The 17734-nt window shown below is 48.4% G+C and overlaps 1 protein-coding gene across 5 annotated transcripts in view; it reads left to right on the top strand.

Annotated features, from left to right (window-relative positions):
* The window catches only part of GK (glycerol kinase), a 111690-nt gene that overhangs the window by 50189 nt on the left and 43767 nt on the right, over window positions 1–17734 (top strand). The window lies entirely within an intron of this gene.

Here is a 17734-nt window from a genome sequence, read left to right as displayed (position 1 = left end):
ATCAAAATGGCATTACCCTGAATTGAAAGATGCCTAAGGGGCAATTGAAAACAGTTTTCCATTCATCTTCTTCTGTGATGTGGACTCAGTAATAGAGATCTATTTTGGTATTCCCTTTTGCTAAGTGCCTTAACATGTGTTTCATGAGCGTAGGGGGTAAGTGTTGTGAATACACATGGCGTTAATTTCTCTAAAAGCAATGCATAATCTCACCCCTCCATCTTTTTTCTCTTTAAATTGCATGGGGGCTGCCACTCTGGATTTTGCAGGTTGTATGAAACCTCTGGCCAGATTTGAGTCTGTGTAGTCCCATAGCTCTTTTATTTCTTTTAGGTGTCATGGAGTACATTTTAGGTTTTGACAGTTTTGCCTTTTTGAACTCAATGGCACAGTCAGTGTGGCAATGGGGGGGGGTAGCACGTTCCAGGGGTGTGCGTAATTTCGCCCCCAAGGGGGTTGAGCGGGCGGCTTAGCAGCGCTTTTGCGCTACCCCCCCAATTCGTTTCCCTTCCATTTCTCTTCGTTCCTGCCTTGTTTTTCCTCAGGCCGTCCCACAGCGGCCTGGATTGATTGCGCTTAGCGCAGCTGGTTTTCCCCCCACCAACGCCGATCGCCCCTGGTAGAGGCGATTTATTGCTGTCCTCATTGATTTTCTTGGCTAGTAGGACTTTAATCCGCCCTGAGCAGCCCGTTTCGAAGGACTCCCAGGCGGCCGCCATTTTGGGAGTCGCCTCGTGCTCGGGCGCCATTTTGTGGCCTCTACTCAGCTGCAACGTGTACTTTAGCCCTTGCCTCAGGCCTTCCAGCCTACTAGGGCTTTCTTCTTCAAGTGGAGTGAATATTTAAACAAGACATAATTATTTGTGATTAAAGTGTTGGCTTCCGCAGCAGCGTTCAGGGCGAGGAAGCAAGTGCAGCCACTCCCTCCCTGGGGGGGGGGGGGCAAGCTGCCTGAGGCCGTTTGCATTCCTGGCGTTAATCTGACTAATTGGCTTCTTTATCTACCACCTCTGCAAGTTTGTCTCTTAGTCACAAGATAAATAAAGAATATCTTCATATATGTACATTGGTGATTCAATTCTATTCAATTGGTGAGTAATCACTCACAGCATTTATTTAGAAATATATACATATTCATTACTGCTGAAGCAGTGTTCTCAGATACATATTCTGACAGTATATATTCAATAATAATAATAATAATAATAATAATAATAATAATAACTATAGTAATAATATAATTATCAATTATATTTTTCAGATTATTCCTTTCTAAATTCTAAAAGGGGGCGCGGGCCAGCTTTTGGATACCCGGCCTTCTCCATAGGTCGTATCCTTGGCGTGCCAACCGCCTATATTGTTCCACTTAATTTTGTTGCACAATGGCAGACGACAATTCCGCTAACCGCCTTTCCTTGAAGGCAAAATCTAAGTCCCACCATGTGCGCAGACAGGCTAAGGAAACCTCTCAGGAGGCATCCAAGGCCTCTCAAAGGGATACTTTAAGGCGCCATAAGGCATTAGAGAAAGAGTTCGACAGGCGATCCAGGGTGCCTCCACCAGCACCTCCAGCCATTCCTTCTACCTCTATGCACCCCCCCCCTCCAGTTTGCTCTCCCCTCTCCAGGCACAGCTCACCCCAGGAGTCTCAGGCCCCTGGACCATCGACTAGGCGGATGCCCTAAGCCACATTCACTCCCACGGCCACTGGTCTCCGACAGGAGGAGCCCCCCACAATCAAGATGCCTGATTATATGAGGGCTTGGATGGAGCAGGCAATCCGCCAAGGAATAGCTCAAGGCCTGCAGCAGATGGCCGGGCCAGGCCTCCTTCAGATGGCTCCCGCACACGAGTCTCTACCAGCCAGGTCCACGCCCACTCCGGACCCTACCCACAGTCAGCTACCTTCACTGGGGGCCAGCCCTCCTCCAGAAGTGGAACTGGAGGAGGATATGGAGGTTCTGGACCATTACAGGGAGGAGGAGGAGTTTGAATGGGGATCCACTTTCCATGGGGAACCCTTATTGGAGTTAGATCCAATGAAGGCAGAACTGTCGGAGGACGAAGGTCTCACCCCGACCAACCTTCCTTTGTGGGACTGTTCAAACCCCACATGTTCAAATCTATCCTCTTCAAGGCCAAGAACACCTCTGGCCTAGCCGCACAAACTCCCTCTGCCCCCCCTCCTCTGCTGAAGATCCAGAGGACACCATGTTTAGGCAACCCGTGGTAGCAGAGGATGTTGTCCCAGCTCCACCCATCTTCCATGACCTAGTCTCAAATCAGCTGGGTTTTACGGGGGGCCCCCTGCTCCATCCACCCAAGACAAGAGGTTCTTTAACCTGGAGCCAAGTTTTTCCACCCTCCTCAATACCCCAGAGGTGGATGAGCCCATCGTTGGTCTCGCTTCCTCCTCCTCCCCCAGCGATCCTCTGGAGGCCCTCAAGCCCGAGGACAGGAGGTCCGAGTTAGCCTTACGTCGGGCTCATCTAGCCGACGCCTGGGCCATTAGATCGGCCACGGCCGCCTCCTTCTTCACCAGGTCCTCGATCCGGTGCCTCCGCCAACTAAAACCGCATGTCCCCCCCTCGAACATAAGGGCGCATCAGGACATCGCGAAGATCACGGCAGCGGCAGAATTTTCGGCCGACGCCACGTACCACACGGTCAAGTTCTCCTCCCGGGCACTAGTCTCTCAGGTCACAGCTCGCCGTCTGCTCTGACTCAAACCCTGGCAGGCAGACGTTAAAAACAAGGTCAAGCTGGCTACCGCTCCCATTAAGGGGGAGAAGCTCTTTGGTTCGGCTCTGGACCCTCTATTAGCCGAAACCAGGAGCAAGAAAAAATTCCTTCCCTCCCTTTTTCGGAGGCCAGACTCGAGAACCCCTCAGCCCTTTTGAAGAGGGTCCTCCCAACCCTTCTACCAGTCTCCCTTCCTGCCCAGATACCCGAGGCCTCCCTCTTATAGACCATCCTATCCCCAGGATCGAGCCGATCCGAGCAACCGGAATAGGAGGGGTGGAAGATACAAGCGCCCCTTCAGAGGCTCTGGGGGGAGACCCTTTCAGCGCTCTAAATAACTCTTGCCCTTCCCTTCCCATTGGCGGTCGGCTTAGACATTTCGCTGACCAATGGGATTCCACTACCTCCAATAACTGGGTCTGGGACTCCATTAGATTTGGGCTCGCCCTGGAGTTCAGAACTCAGCCCCCCAAATTTTTCATGGCATCTCCTCCCTCTAAGGACCCCTCCAAACGCAGTTTGATGGATTCAACCATCCATCACCTACTCGCCATCCAGGCTATCCAACCAGTCCCACCCTCTCAACGAGGACAGGGTTTCTACTCCCATCTCTTTGTGGTTCCCAAATCTTCAGGGGGGTGGAGAGCAATCCTGGATCTCAAACAGCTTAATCGTTACCTAATCCACCGCAAATTCAAGATGCACACCCTTCAGTCCATTTTACTGGGTACCAGACAGGGGGATTGGCTCTCTTCCATAGACCTCTCTGAGGCATACCTCCACATCCCAATCTGGCCCTCCCACTCCAAGTTCCTCAGGTTCTGTTACAATCATCGTCACTTCCAATATGTGGCCCTTCCCTTTGGGTTAGCTTCCGCCCCTAGAGTCTTTACTAAGATCCTCGCGGCCCTGGCGGCCCACTTAAGGGACCACCCGGTACGGCTCCATTGCTACCTGGAAGATATCCTCATCCTGTCCCATTCCAAGTCCCAAGCAGAGAAGGACACCAAGGTCACCCTCTCTGCTCTCCAGGCCCACGGATTCTTAGTAAATTGGAAGAAGAGCCAACTGGTTCCTTCTACCCAAATTAGTCACTTGGGGGCTGTTATTGATACGGTTCAGGGGAAGGTTTTCCTCTCTTCAGAAAGGTTCCTTAGTATTCAAAATTCGGTTCAACTTATTCGGCGATCAAAGAGGGCTTCTCTATTAGAATTGTCTAAATTGCTGGGAAAAATGGTTTCATGCATTTCTATTGTTCCTTGGGCCCGTTTGCACACCAGGTCCTTGCAGTGGCTCCTGCTCCCGTTTCAAAGGTCCGGCAGAAGGAACTCAAAATCCACTATCAAGATGCCTCCAAAGGTCCTCACGTCTCTTCTCTGGTGGACCAACCCCACCATCAACAAGGGTCATTACTTCAAGGAACCTCATCGCCTCACTGTCACCACAGACGCCAGCCTGAACGGCTGGGGCGCTCACATCCAATCCCTTACAACGCAGGGCAAATGGTCACAGGCAGAGCGGGCATGCAGTATAAACTGGCTGGAGCTCCACGCCATCCACCTGGCCCTGTGCCACTTCCTCCCTCAGGTACGCGGGCGGCACGTCCTTATACTCATGGACAACGTCACCGCCAAGGCCCATGTCAACAGGCAAGGGGGCATTCAGTCCACTCGGTTGATGAGGGAGGCCGAACGGCTCTGTCGTTGGGCAGAGCATTACCTCCTCTCGATCAAAGCAGAGCACATCTCGGGCCTCAAACACCCGAGCAGACTGGCTGAGCAGGGCCACGGTGGACCAGTCCGAGTGGCGCATCCACCCATCCCTGTTCAGGGAGGCGACCATGATCTTCGGTCTCCCCTCAGTGGACCTCTTCGCATCCCCCCTCAACACTCAACTTCCACGGTTCTTCTCCAGATTCCCTTCCCCCGGGGCCGAGAACCACAATGCCCTCCATTGCCCGTGGCCCCCGGGAGTCCTGTATGCCTTTCCCCCGTTAGCTCTGCTCCCCAGAGTCATACAGAAACTGATCCAAGAAGAAGCAGAATTACTACTAGTGGCCCCCTATTGGCCCAGACGGCCATGGTTTGCGGACCTCCGCAACCTATCGGTGTCTCCTCCCTGGAGAATCCCCCCGGACAGGATCTCCCTTTCCCAGGGGCCCATTCAACATCCGGAACCCCAATGGCTCCAATTAGCCGTTTGGAGGTTGAGCGGGAAAGGCTAAGAAACGAGAACCTATATGACCAGGTTATTGACACCATCTTAGCCGCTAGACGGCCTTCAACCAACCGAATATATAACGCCACTTGGGTCAGCTTCTGCAAGTGGTGCCATGGTTCCCAGGTCAACCCGCTCTCGTCCTCGGTTGCCCAAGTCTTGAATTACCTCCAAGACGGGCTGAAGAAAGGACTTTCTCCTAACACCCTGAGACGCCAGGTAGCGGCTCTCTCGACCGTTGTCTCCGGCGACAATCTGGGGCCCCTTTCTCACCACGGCCTTCCTCAGGGGAGCCACTAACCTCTGTCCCCCTGTCGTGCATCGATACCCCACTTGGAATCTTAACAAGGTCCTTGTGGCCCTAACTAAGCCTCCCTTCAAGCCTATCAGGGAGTCCACCCTCCAATTCTTAACCTTCAAAGTTGTGTTCCTGGTGGCGATTACTTCAGCTTGCCGAATATCGGAGATAGCAGCCCTTTTGGTGAGAAAAGACCTCTGCATCTTCCATTCTGACTGGGTAGTCCTACGACCTGACCCGACCTTTTTACCCAAGGTCAATTCAGCCTTTCACAGGGCACAGGAGCTCACTCTCCCCAACTTCTGTCCCAATCCCTCGCGGGAGAGGGAGAAGCGGTAGCACACCCTGGATGTGAGGCGGGCTCTCCGCGTTTACATTAAACGCACACAAACCTTAAGAAGGTCCGAGTCCTTATTCCTTTCGTTTCAACCCAAGTCATTAGGCCATAAGGTGTCGCCTTCTACCATTGGCCGATGGATCAGAGCCACCATTGCTAAGGCTTATTTGTCTCAGGCCTTACCGGTTCCCAGCGGGGTCACTGCACATTCCACCAGGAGTGCGGCTACCTCGGCAGCCTGGGCTACCCAGGCTCCAATTTCGGACATTTGTTGGGCTGCCACCTGGGCTTCCCCCTCCCCTTTCATTAGGCATTATAAGATTGACATTTTTGCCTCAGCGGAGGCCTCGTTTGGCAGACGAGTCCTTCAGCGGGTCATCGAGGACCCGGGGGAGCTTCCACCCCAGACGGACTCCCTCCCGTAGGACAGCCAAGCTTTGGTATGTCCCACTCTCTGGATGATCCGAGCAGCTCAAAGGAGAATGGGCGTTGGTCTTACCTGACACGCCATTTCTCTTCGAGCTGCGAGGATCATCCAGCCCCACCCTTTTTCCTTTCTCCGTCTGGGGGAGTCTTGTTTCGGCCAATGATCCTTTAAGTCTAGTTAGATGAGAGTACGACCTTTCCTCCTCTCTCGACTTCGCACAAACTGGGGAACGCTGCAAGGGACCACGTGATGGAGGGCGGAGCGTTCCTCAGTAATTAAGCTCAGCCTACACAGACGCAGACTGGAGCACCTCCCACTCTCTGGATGATCCTCGCAGCTCGAAGAGAAATGGCGTGTCAGGTAAGACCAACGCCCATTCTCTCTGATCAGTGTCTCAGACTAGTGCCCAGGCATTTGAACTCAAGCACTAATTCCTTGGTGGGTCTTCACTTCTGCCTGATGCTTTTGATTTCTGCTTCTGACTCTTGTGCTCAGGAAGAATCCTTAAAATGGGTTCAGAGCTCTCTCAGGAAGTCGTCCACGTTGTTTAGCTCAGGGGTGCCTTCATCATGGAGCTGGATGAACCATTTGGATGCCTCATCCTTCAGATTGTCCTGTAGGATTTAGACGATCTGGACATCATCGTGGAATTCATCTCCTTGTCGGTTGATGTAAGACCATGCTCTATTCAGAAAAAAATGCAAAGTTTACTCATGGTTCCATCAAACATGGGTTTGAAAGGCATCAGGGTGTTTGTGCACAGAGCTGGCTGTGGTGGTGGAGGTGGGGCTGCAACTGGATGATGGCACCAGTTGAGCCTAGATAGAGTGCCCATCCTGGAGGGATCTGGTCTGCCGGAGGAAGTTGAGGAGCGGGGGGGACTAATTCCTCAATGGATTCTTTGCGGGCTCCTCCTTCTTCTTGCTCCACTCTGTTCACCTCTTGGGGGAGAATGGTGCAATGGGGTAGATCTCCCCCAGTGGTAGAATGCCCTCTTCTTAGGGGAGATAAGTCTCCCAATAACTGTGTGAGACCGAAAGTTGATCGGCTGGACGTGCATGTTATTCGTCTCTCCAAGTGGCTATTTGCCTCGCTTGTGGACCTCTGCCTTCACGTCCAATGACAAGCTGCTCCAGCTGATCTAGTAGTTCCTCAAAGGTCTGGCTGCACATCGCTGTTTGGTACTGTCATTCGGCTAGCTCGTTGTGGTCTGCCATGGGTCCTATAGATCCAGCTGCTGCTCTCCATTCCAAGATCATGGCTTGGGACTCTTGAGCTGCAGTTAAGGGGTGCTCGATGAGTGGAAGGGTTGATTGACTGAGTAGGTCCCTGTCCATCGGATACCCACGCTTACAGACCATTCGATTGGGGATTTTGGGCAAGCTCCTATCTGGCGCGCAATATCCTCCACAACTGCAGTCACTCAAATCGTCTCTTGGAGAATCCATTGGGGGACTGGCAACTTCACACAAGGGCCCCTGCAGAGTTTGTATTCAGGTTCTGGTACCCTGGGTTGCTGTCCTTCTGCCATCTTCCCTGAGTCTTGACTGTTGCCAGTTGAAGCACTCCAGGTAAACAGCCAGGGCTCAGAACCCGAATAGCAATCCCTGCTCAGGATTAGGTTTTTGAGATCTGGAATAATATCAGATTTCCAAATGATGAAACCCATTTAGAAAAAGAAAAAATCAAAATCCATCTTCCAAAACAAATTTCTTTTATTTAGATAATCATCCAATTGGCAAAGTCTGTTGTAATTCTGGATCTGACACAAACCGGAATTGCACAACATAATATTATAAATCAGAAACACCCCATAAAAGTCACATTCCCCAATAAAAAGAAATGAACATTGCCTGGTGTCTTCAAACTCCACCTCCATGTCCCAGTAGGGACAGCTCCTGTTCCTATGGGAAAGAAAGTCACCTAGCCAAAACAAAACATTATCTAACCACTTCCCACCCTCTCCCCTTACACCAGCAAAGAGAAAGAAAGAAAAGGAATATATGATTACAATATAGAGCTAACTAAAATGGCTACATATATGTCAATTTCGGGCTCGATACTTTGGTGTTCAGATCCCAAACTGCCTTTCCCAAGAGCAGCTTGTAGTCCTCTTTAATGTTGGCACCTTGTAGCATAAGCTTAACATTTTGATGAATGGTACAGACGCAAGTGGAATATGTGCCTGAGGCACAGACAGTGACATACCACTTTGATCTGAGTTCACAGAATTTGGAGAAACCAATTTCAGCACCATATTTGTTTTGATATGCCACATATAGTTCTTTAAGACTGCACAGTAGCAACCGCTTTTGTTTGTGAACCTTGATGCCATCAAGCTGAATGGAAACACAATCCTTTTTGCCAGGGCACAGCCTGCTAAATTTGTCGTCCTCATAGAAATCTCAAACTCTGTTGGCAATTTCCTTTGGCAGCAGTTTGCTAACTTTTGCATCTGGTAGTGCACAAATGCCTCTCTTTTTCTTTATTTTTCTCACTGTTTTAACCATAAGTTCTGAAATGCTAAACATTTTTGCTTTCACTGGTATCAACCAACTCATTGGAGCCAAAGTCAATAATTGAATTTTTGTCAATCTATCGGATATTTTAATTTTCATTTTCATATCTTTGATTAGGTCAGCATAATCATGGCATAACTGGAATTCCTTAGCAACCAACTTGCTAGTTTGCCCAATATCTTCAGCTGCTACTCCTGCAGCTAATATTATTTTGTCTGCTACCACTTTCTGCACACGTTCAATTTTTCATTTCATATAGCCAGTTTTTATCCCTACTGCTCAATTTCAGAATTTTTAACAGAGAAGTCCCTAAATACATCAAACTTCAATTAACAGTGTCCAAAATGTTCATATCGTAATTATCCGATGACAAAGAGTCTACATTGCTTTGGACCTTGGAAACGTATTTGGTTTTACACTTGGAACAAATTGTTTGACCCAGCTTCACATTTGTTTTCACCAATTTTGTTAAATCATTGGACATGGCTAGATCGACTTTCAACAGCCCATGTTTAACTATGTAGTTTTGTTTGTCAAATGGGTTGCAGCACAACTTTTGCTTCATGTCATATTTTTTCAGATATGTTGCTTTGTGATGCAAGCAGATTTGGTCATCGTCTGTGAGCTCAACCTCAGATCGCCGAATAATGAGTATTTTTTCTTCGATGGACAAACTGTCCACGTAATGCAGCCCAATTTCGTTAGAATAAAATGAAACACGGTGGCAAGTTAATGACAATTTTTCTCCAACAACACATTTGGGCAAAGTAGGGTTGCCAGTTGACAAAAAAGCAACCCTACTTTTTTAGAGGGTTTGAAACATGCTCTTTCTAATGAGAATGATTTAACAGAGTTTCCAGAAGGTCTTTTTTTATAACAGTGGACTGAAAATACCTTATTTTGGGTTTTTTACAAAAACGTCAACTTTACACTCAATTTTTAAACTATTGGAAAGCAGTAGGGGAATGAAATTTTATACTCAAAAACCTTGTGTTGCTAAGTTACTACGTGCAACATTTCACGTTTCTCATACCTTTCCTTCCAGAGATATAAAAAGCCACACTTTATCCTTTTTTTGAGCAACAATATTTTCAGCCAAATTTGCTCCAAATTATCTAGAATGATGGAGATTGCTCATGAGAATGTTTTTATTATTTTGTTTAATAGAGCACAACAAGTTGTACAATTTAGCCAGGTTTTGTTTCTCTCAACAAAATATTGCCAGAGATACTATGTCTCAAAATTGCTGAAACCTCAAAGTCATATTGTAGAAGGCTGCGGTAGGGGGTCAAACAAATGACTATATCTCCACAAGTATTACATTGGCAAATGTAACACTTTACCAATTATCATTAGGGACATGTTCATATTCACACAAAATTTCATTAAAATCCATGATAGTTGAAGGGGCACTTTTCTGAAATCAAACCACTTGACCTGGAATAACCCTTTTGTGAGATAAAGTTTTGATTTTCAATATGATCTTGTTCTATGCATACAGCCACTCTTTTCTTATTAATTTTCTTTCTGTGTTTGTCAGAGCACACATGCCTTTGCATTAGTGTTGATACCTGGCAATAGATCTTGCTGATTGGACAAGATCAGCCTGAAGTTTGCCCCAGAGATTTATCAGGTAACCCCTAACCTTGAAATACGAAAGGCCTGGAAGTGTTGGCTTTTCCCACAAACTGGAGGATGAAATTGAAATTCAGTAAGATGGTGTTTGAATATGTGGGAGAATGCTGCACCAGGGAGCTATGATTTTTTTAAATTAATTTTTATCCTGATGGTTTAGGATTTTTAGTTGGGTTTACTGGTTATTTTCCACCTAGGAGTGTTATTGCAATATGGACAGCTATATAAGTCTTTTCCAATCACCTTATTCCTAAGGCTAGGACAAAATAATTAGCTTCAACATTGCACCTGAAAATAGCCTGGAAAATGGCCTGGTTTTTTTTGCCATTTTTCAGTCCATTTTCAGGCTGTTTTTGGATTGAAAAATGGCCTGAAAAACAGTCTGAAGATGGCCTGGGTTTTGGCTGTTTTCAGGCCATTTCTTGGTCCCAAAAATGAGAAGGGGCAGGGCCAGGCAGTGGTCTAATTTACTGGTTCTCAACTGTGAGAATCAGAACAACCGGTTTGGGCTAACCAGTCCCAACCACCAGCAGCCCACCTCTGATTATACCCATGTTATATATAATGTAGTTTTTATATAGTTTCATTGTATAGAGTTAGGGTTTTTTTTTGTTTTTTTTGTAGTAGTTTCAATTCAGACTAAAAGTTTACACTGCAATAAATGGAATATTTTTTTAAGATTAACATCATAAATGAAATATTCTTGCAGTAGGATACCTCCTAATACACCTAACCCTAGACTTGCACAGCAATTTTATAAGTTTGGTGGTATTTAGTCTATATCACCAAGATCACTCTTGTATGGTTTACTGGGAAAAGAGTAAGCAATTATGCTTGAACATGCTACTCAATAATATGTATATTTCACCCGTCATAGAAATGCTACTATGATGAACCTATGTCAGAATTGTCCATAAAACCTACTATAAGTAATAATTCTGCTACATGCCTCAATGCATAAAAAATAAAATATGTAGGTTTTGATGGTTACTTTTATCTTTAAATCCCAGCAATTTAAACTTTGCATTTTAAACTGGATTCTTAATAAGAACATTGTGACAGAAAGGCTACAAATTTTAAAAATGATTTTATAGGTATCATAAAATGGTAACAAATGACAAAACATGTATTGTGATCAAATCCCATCCTTTTTGTTCCTACATTGCACAGAAATACCATATTTCCCTGAAAATACAACCTAGCCCAATTTTCACACCTGTGCCTAATATAAGCTCTACCCCCAAAATAAGTCCTAGTTAAACCCCACCCACTCAATCCAATTATCTGGTTGCTCGTGGCTGCAAGAGGGCAGTGGGGTGTATAGCACTGCCACAAGGTGAGGCAAGACAGGTGGCAGGAGCTGCGTACCTCAGGGCCCCCATAGCCAGGCCATTCCCTGCTCAGTGACTTCCTGCCCATTCAATGAACTGGCTGCCTGCCTGCCTCTTCCCTTTCATTCCCCTCCTGAGCCAGACTACCATGCTATGGAAAATGGGTGGATGAGGCTCGGTTCACTTACCCAGGCCCCCTCTGCTGTTTTGGAGCTGGGGGAGTGATGGTGAAAGGCCTCTGCCACCACTGGACATCAGCTGCATCTGCCACTGGAGGGCTGTCTTCTGTCTCCCCTGCCCTGCTACCTTCACCTGCCGCTTCAGTCCTGCGGCATTGCCTTGTGCTGCCTAGTCCCTGTCCAATGTTTCAAAAAAGTGCAATCAGACCTTCCAACTTCTCACAAAAAGTTCTTGAGAAGTTGGAAGGTCTGACTGAACTTTTTATTTTAGTCCCACAAACTTCTTACGTTGTCTGTATGCAGCAGTGGAGAAACGCAATGGAGCTGGAAAGCAGTTTAGCAAAGTAATGCTTTGGGGAAGCAAGAGGAGCTGGGCGGTGGTGCTTCAAACTTTCCAGCTGCTGCAGTGGAGAAACATGATGTAGCTGGAGAGCAGATAGCAAGGCAAACCACTCAAGGGCTCCAGGTGCTGAAAGGCCAGCATCTACTGAAACGCATTGGCAGAGCTGCAGGCCTCCAGAGCTTGAAGTGGTGAATGGGGACCAGGCAGTGTGAGGCATTGCCAGAGGACTGGGAGAAGGAGGTGGTAGCCGCTGCCAGGAAGGTGATCTGCGGGGCAGGATGGGGGGGGGGAACAGAAGCTCCTCCAGTGACAGACAAGGATGATGTTTGCTGTCATTCTCCCCAGGCTCCAATACAGCATGTCAGCCCTGAAGCCATTTTCCCCTGGCACCTTCAGGGCTGCCACAGTGGATTTGAATCGAGCTATGGGTATGGGAGGGGGATTGTAGCCAAAATAAAATTACTTCTGAGAAGCAAGGACTTTCCCACCAGATGTGAGGAGGTGGGATCTGAGACCAAGCGACTTTTGTACTGTCACCTGATTGGACCATGTGATGGACTGGAAGGGCAGGGTAAAGAAAACTTTACTTTTAACTAGGGGGAAACCCAAGGGAGGTTTAGAGTCGGGTTTCCCCAGATGTGCCAATATGACATATCTAAGAAATCTATACTTTGAGGATTATGCCTGCTTTCGAGATTTGATTTCATTGGGTATGTTACTTGGAACCCTGACACTAGCCCAACTTTCCAAATAAACCAACCAAGAAGCTCCCTGTGTCTGCGGGGCTGCTGTCTGGGGTCCTGAGCTCTGGCCGCTTACCTGAGAAACCAGGTGGTGGGAAGGTCAGGGAAGATGAAGAAGGAAAAATCCACCAACACCAATGGAGCCACGGAACCTGGAGGAGTCTGCAGGGACAGCTTTGAGAGCCTTGTTTTCCCCTTGGAGGCTGAGGTGGTGGCAGCAGCAGTGGAAGTCGAACGCTAGCTGGGCACCTGGCCCAAAAAGCATATACCCTGGCCATTAGTTCAAGAACTCCACCAGTGGGGAGACAACTTGGGAGGCAGCATCAGATTCCCAGCACACCAAGAGCCAGTGAAGTGGGCAATGCCTCAGGAATTATACCAGGCTGAGGAATGCCTAGCCAGCTGCTAGGACCTCCAGGAACCCCCAATTGCCTCAGCTTGGGCAGAACACACCATGGTCTTCGAGTGTAGAGCTACGAGACCCCTGGACCTCAGTGAGTCCAGAGAATAGGGAGTCCAATGTTTGTTGAGGAGCCAGTCCCTGGCAGGCCTGCCAGAGAAATTCGGCCAGCTGAACGTTGACAGTCTGGGTCAGCAACTCCCAGGGGGTCCACCTGGTATGGTCCTGGCTCAACCAACCTTCACCTTCCCTGGCCATGGGTGTCAGCCCTGGAGCCATTTTCTTTAGCATCTTCAGGGCTGCCACAACAATGGCTGGGAGAGCTGTGGGAATGGAAGGGTGGAGGTAGCATTAACAAGGGCTTTGTAACCAAAATAAAATTCTTTCCTCTGAGAACCAAGGACGTTCACACCAGGTGTAAAGGTGTGATGTGTGTCTAGATGAACTTTGGACTGTAACCTAGTTGGGCCATGTGATGTCTGAAGGAGCAGGAGGAGGAAAAATGTAACTTTTTACTAGGGGGAAACCCAGGAGATTTTAGATTTGGGTTTCCACAGATTTACCAATATGACATGCCTAATAAATCTGTGCTTTAAGGAAGATGTTTGCCTCAGAGTTTTAATTCTGTTGGGTGTGTTACTTAGAATCCTGGCATTAATCCAAATCTCTTTTTTAAAATCAAGCAGCTCCCTGCTTTTCCAGGGCTGCTGTCCGGAGTCCTGAGCTCCAGCTGCTATCCCAATCCACTGGGTAGCATAAAGACTCAGGGAAGATGGAGAAGAAGCTGGAGGAAAAGTTCTCTGACATTAGTGGGACAGCGATCACGGGAGAGCAAAAGGAAGCAGCTCAAGGAGTGCTTGCAGGACTATCTGCTACCCCTCGGTGACTGGGGTGGCTGAAGTGGCGGAGACAGAGCTCCGGCAGGGCACCTGACCCAAAGAGCAAGTGTCTTGGCCGTCCACTCAGGTGGATCCCTCCCAGTGGGGCAACAGAGCAGGGTTACCAGCATCCCAAGAATTGATGAGGGGCCTGGAACATCAAGAGCCATGCTGGGCCAAGTTAGATACGGCAGGCAGCAAGGTGTTCCAAGAGCTCCAGATCATCTGCCCAGGCACACCACAGTCTTTGAGTGGAGAGCCATAAGGCCCCTTGAGCTCAGCGAATCCAGGAAGCGAGGTCTTGCCCTGCCTTCGAGAAGCCAATCTCTAGTTGGACTCCCCCAGAGATTTGGTGAACTCAGCATCGGCAGTGTAGCTAAACTCCCTCCTAGCAGTCAGCCTGGCTGGGTCATGAATCAGCCAACATTCACCTTCCCAGGGCAAGGGAACATGACATCCCAGAGTGGGTCATCTGCTTCTTTCCACTTGGCGCAGAATGGATTGCGCTTAAAGCTATCTTGCCAAGCCCGGTCTACCAGGATGACAGCTCAACCAGGAGTCATTGCCAGACAACAGCCGGGACCTTTAGGTCAGTCCAGCTCTGGGATGCCAAGGCAAAGTAGCCCTTCCCACCAACCACCCCTTGGGCTAACCCCAGTGAACCAGATTCCTCCTGGGTGGATGTTTTATCCTTTCCAGGGATGGATGCAGTATGAATGGATGCTAGTGCCAGCTCCCTGGCTGACTCCAGCATCACCGCCAGTGGCTCCAGAGAGGTAGGCCTGCAAAAGAGCTGATTTGGGAATTTTGGAGAGTGATGGGAAAGCTAAGAGACTGGTCGGAACACCTCTTTATCCGACATTTCAAGGAGGTTCTGGATCAGGACCTCTGGCAACCCTGTACTTTCCACAGGGTTCCCAATCACATACAAGAGTGGTATCAAACGGCAGTGGCCATGGACCATGAGATCCACTGTGGAGGTAATTCCCCATTAGGAGAATGAGCGCACACAGGGAGACGTAGTGAGAGTGGTGAAGAATAACACAACCAGGACACAGATACACTGTATAGTAAAATGTAGGTTTTTACTTCCAGTAAATGGTTAAGCAAAGTCCAACAGGCAGTCCAAGTCATACATGGTTATAGCAGTCAGTTTTCAGTCCAGGGATAATCCAATAACAAAGTCCAGTATCAAAAACAGTTCAGTAATAGACTCACATCAATCCAAAAATAACGACAATCAGAAACCGTCAATAGAGAAAAACGCAGAAACCAAAAACAGCGAACATCAGAACATCGACCAACTAGCAACTAGCAACACTCTCTGGAAAACCAGGTTTCTGGCTCCATTTATGGCCGTTTGAGGAACCACACCCAGTTACAATTTTACCATTCCCTTAAAGAGACAGTATTAAATGTCTATCCTGGTTTATATATTTCCAACCCAACTGTTAGGTGACTAGCAATTCCTAACATCCACCTGCACTGGAAACCCACACCAGAGAAAAAGCCCAAACGCCAAATTAGTGTGAAGCAGGCCAGCAAGCCATGGCCAACCTCCACAGCTACCATTAAATGCTTCAGATGCAGTCCCCTGATGTGCCAATATGACATGCCTAATAAATCTGTGCTTTGAGGAAGATGTTTGCCTCAGCATTTTCATTCTGTTGGGGGTGTTACTTGGGACCCTAACAATGGGAACATGAGCACCCATAGCGGGGTTTCCTTCTCATTTCACTCAGCATAAAGCAGAATGTGCCTAAGCCTCCCCTGTTGGGCCTATCTACTAGACTGACAGCTCAACCCATGATTGCTAGCCAGCTGCCAGGACCCCTACGCCAGGCCAGCCCAGGACTGCAGCAAGGGGCTGTAGGCCTATGAGGCAAGGCAGTCTGCCTCGCCAACCACCCCTCAGACTACCCCCTGCGGATCAGATCCCTCCCAGCTGGGCATTCTATCCCAGTCAAGGGTGGATTCAATGCCAATGGATGCCAGTGCCTGCTCCTCAACCTGCCCCAGCACTACCGTCAGCACCACCGACCACCCCCTACCCCACACTTCAGGACTACTTTTGATGGGAGTCCTGGAAAGCTGGCATATTTCTTGAACTGAATCTGGTCACACCTCGACCACTACAGAGGTCAGTACCAGTCCGATCAAGAAATGATTTCGGCCATTGCTGACAACATGGATGGTGAAGTGGCTGAGTGAGTAGCCCAATTGCATGCTGAAGGGGCTCCTGAGCTGTAGGACATAGATGAATTGCTGCAGCTACTAAGGACCCAATTCAAAGACACGGTCCAAGGACAGGAGGCAGAGGCTGAGATCAAAGAACTAAAGCAGAAGGACCTCCCTGCCAAGGAACTAGTGTGGGAATTCCAAAGAGTGGCAGGAAAACTAAGAGACTGGCTAGAATGCCTCCTTGTCCATCAATTCAAGAAGGCCCTGAATTAGGAGTTCCGGCAGGCTTATGCCTTCCGAGGGGTCCCCAAGCGCATACATGAATGGTACCGGATGACAATGGTCGTAGACCTGGAGATTGACACACACCTGAAACCTAAACAATGTTACCCAAACCCCTATGATTTTCTCATTGCAGGAGGTCTTCATCAACTGAGGGGGAGCAGCCTGTCAGCCCTGGAGCCATTTTCCCCTGGCATCTTCAGGGCTGCCACAGCGGAGATTAGTCAAGCTGTTGGAATGGGAATGGGGAGGTAGAGATAGCTGGGGGATTGTAACCAAAATAAAATTCTTTCCTCTAAGAACCAAGGGCTTTCCCACCAGCTGTGAGGAGGTGAGATCTGAGACGAAGTGACCCTTGTACTATCACCTGATTAGATGTGACGGACTGCAAGGGCAGGGGGAAAAAAACTAAAAATGGGTTGAAAACAGCCAGAAAGCTGACCCAAAGTGGGCTGAAAAATGGCCCCAAAATGAGCCATGTGTGCTACAGGAGGCTATGGAGGTCAAAAATGAGGTATGGGGAGGGACATGTGCAGACACGCCCATGCCCCATTTTGGCCAGCAGGGTGCTACAGGAGGCATCCGTCATGCCATCCCACCCCCCGTACTGCCCCCCCCTGTCCATTTCTGTCCCCCTCCCTGCCAGCCTGCAGAGGAGCTGACTCTCAGTATTTTAAGCAAAATACTATGAAAAATAGACCATTTGCGGATAATCCAACCATCTAAATATTTGTAATTTTTTAAATTTTCACATTAACTAGGGGGAAACACAAGGGAATTTTAAATCTATACTTTGAGGATTATGCCTGTCCTGGAGTTTTGATTCTGTTGGGTGTGTTACTTGGAACCCTGACACAGCAGAGGGGCATTGGGTAAGGGGACTGAGCCTCACCTGCCCGTCCTCCATAGCATGGCAGTCCAGCTCAGGAGGGGAGTGAAAGGGAAGAGGCAGGCAGGCAGCCGGGTCATCTCACTCTGCTGTTGATGGGGTGGGGGTGGATCTGGAGGACAAAGTAGAATGGCAGGGATGGAGCATGTGGGGCCATGGCATGGCTCCACCCCACCCCGCCTTGTGCCTTGCCCAGTCAGTTCATCATCCAGCCTGACAGACGTGCTGCACAGCTGACTGTGTGGAAAAAAGACATCTGAAATAAACCCTAGTGCTTATTTCGGAGCCCAAAAGAAAATAAAACTAGGCCTTATTTTGGGGTAAACATAGTAT

This window comes from Pseudonaja textilis, chromosome 8 (assembly GCF_049901715.1).
Source record: "Pseudonaja textilis isolate UNSWEBS1 chromosome 8, rPseTex1.2, whole genome shotgun sequence".
Taxonomy (NCBI): Eukaryota; Metazoa; Chordata; class Lepidosauria; order Squamata; family Elapidae; genus Pseudonaja; species Pseudonaja textilis.
The sequence above is the reverse complement of the archived record's forward strand: the minus strand, read 5'-3'. Positions and strand labels throughout refer to the sequence as shown.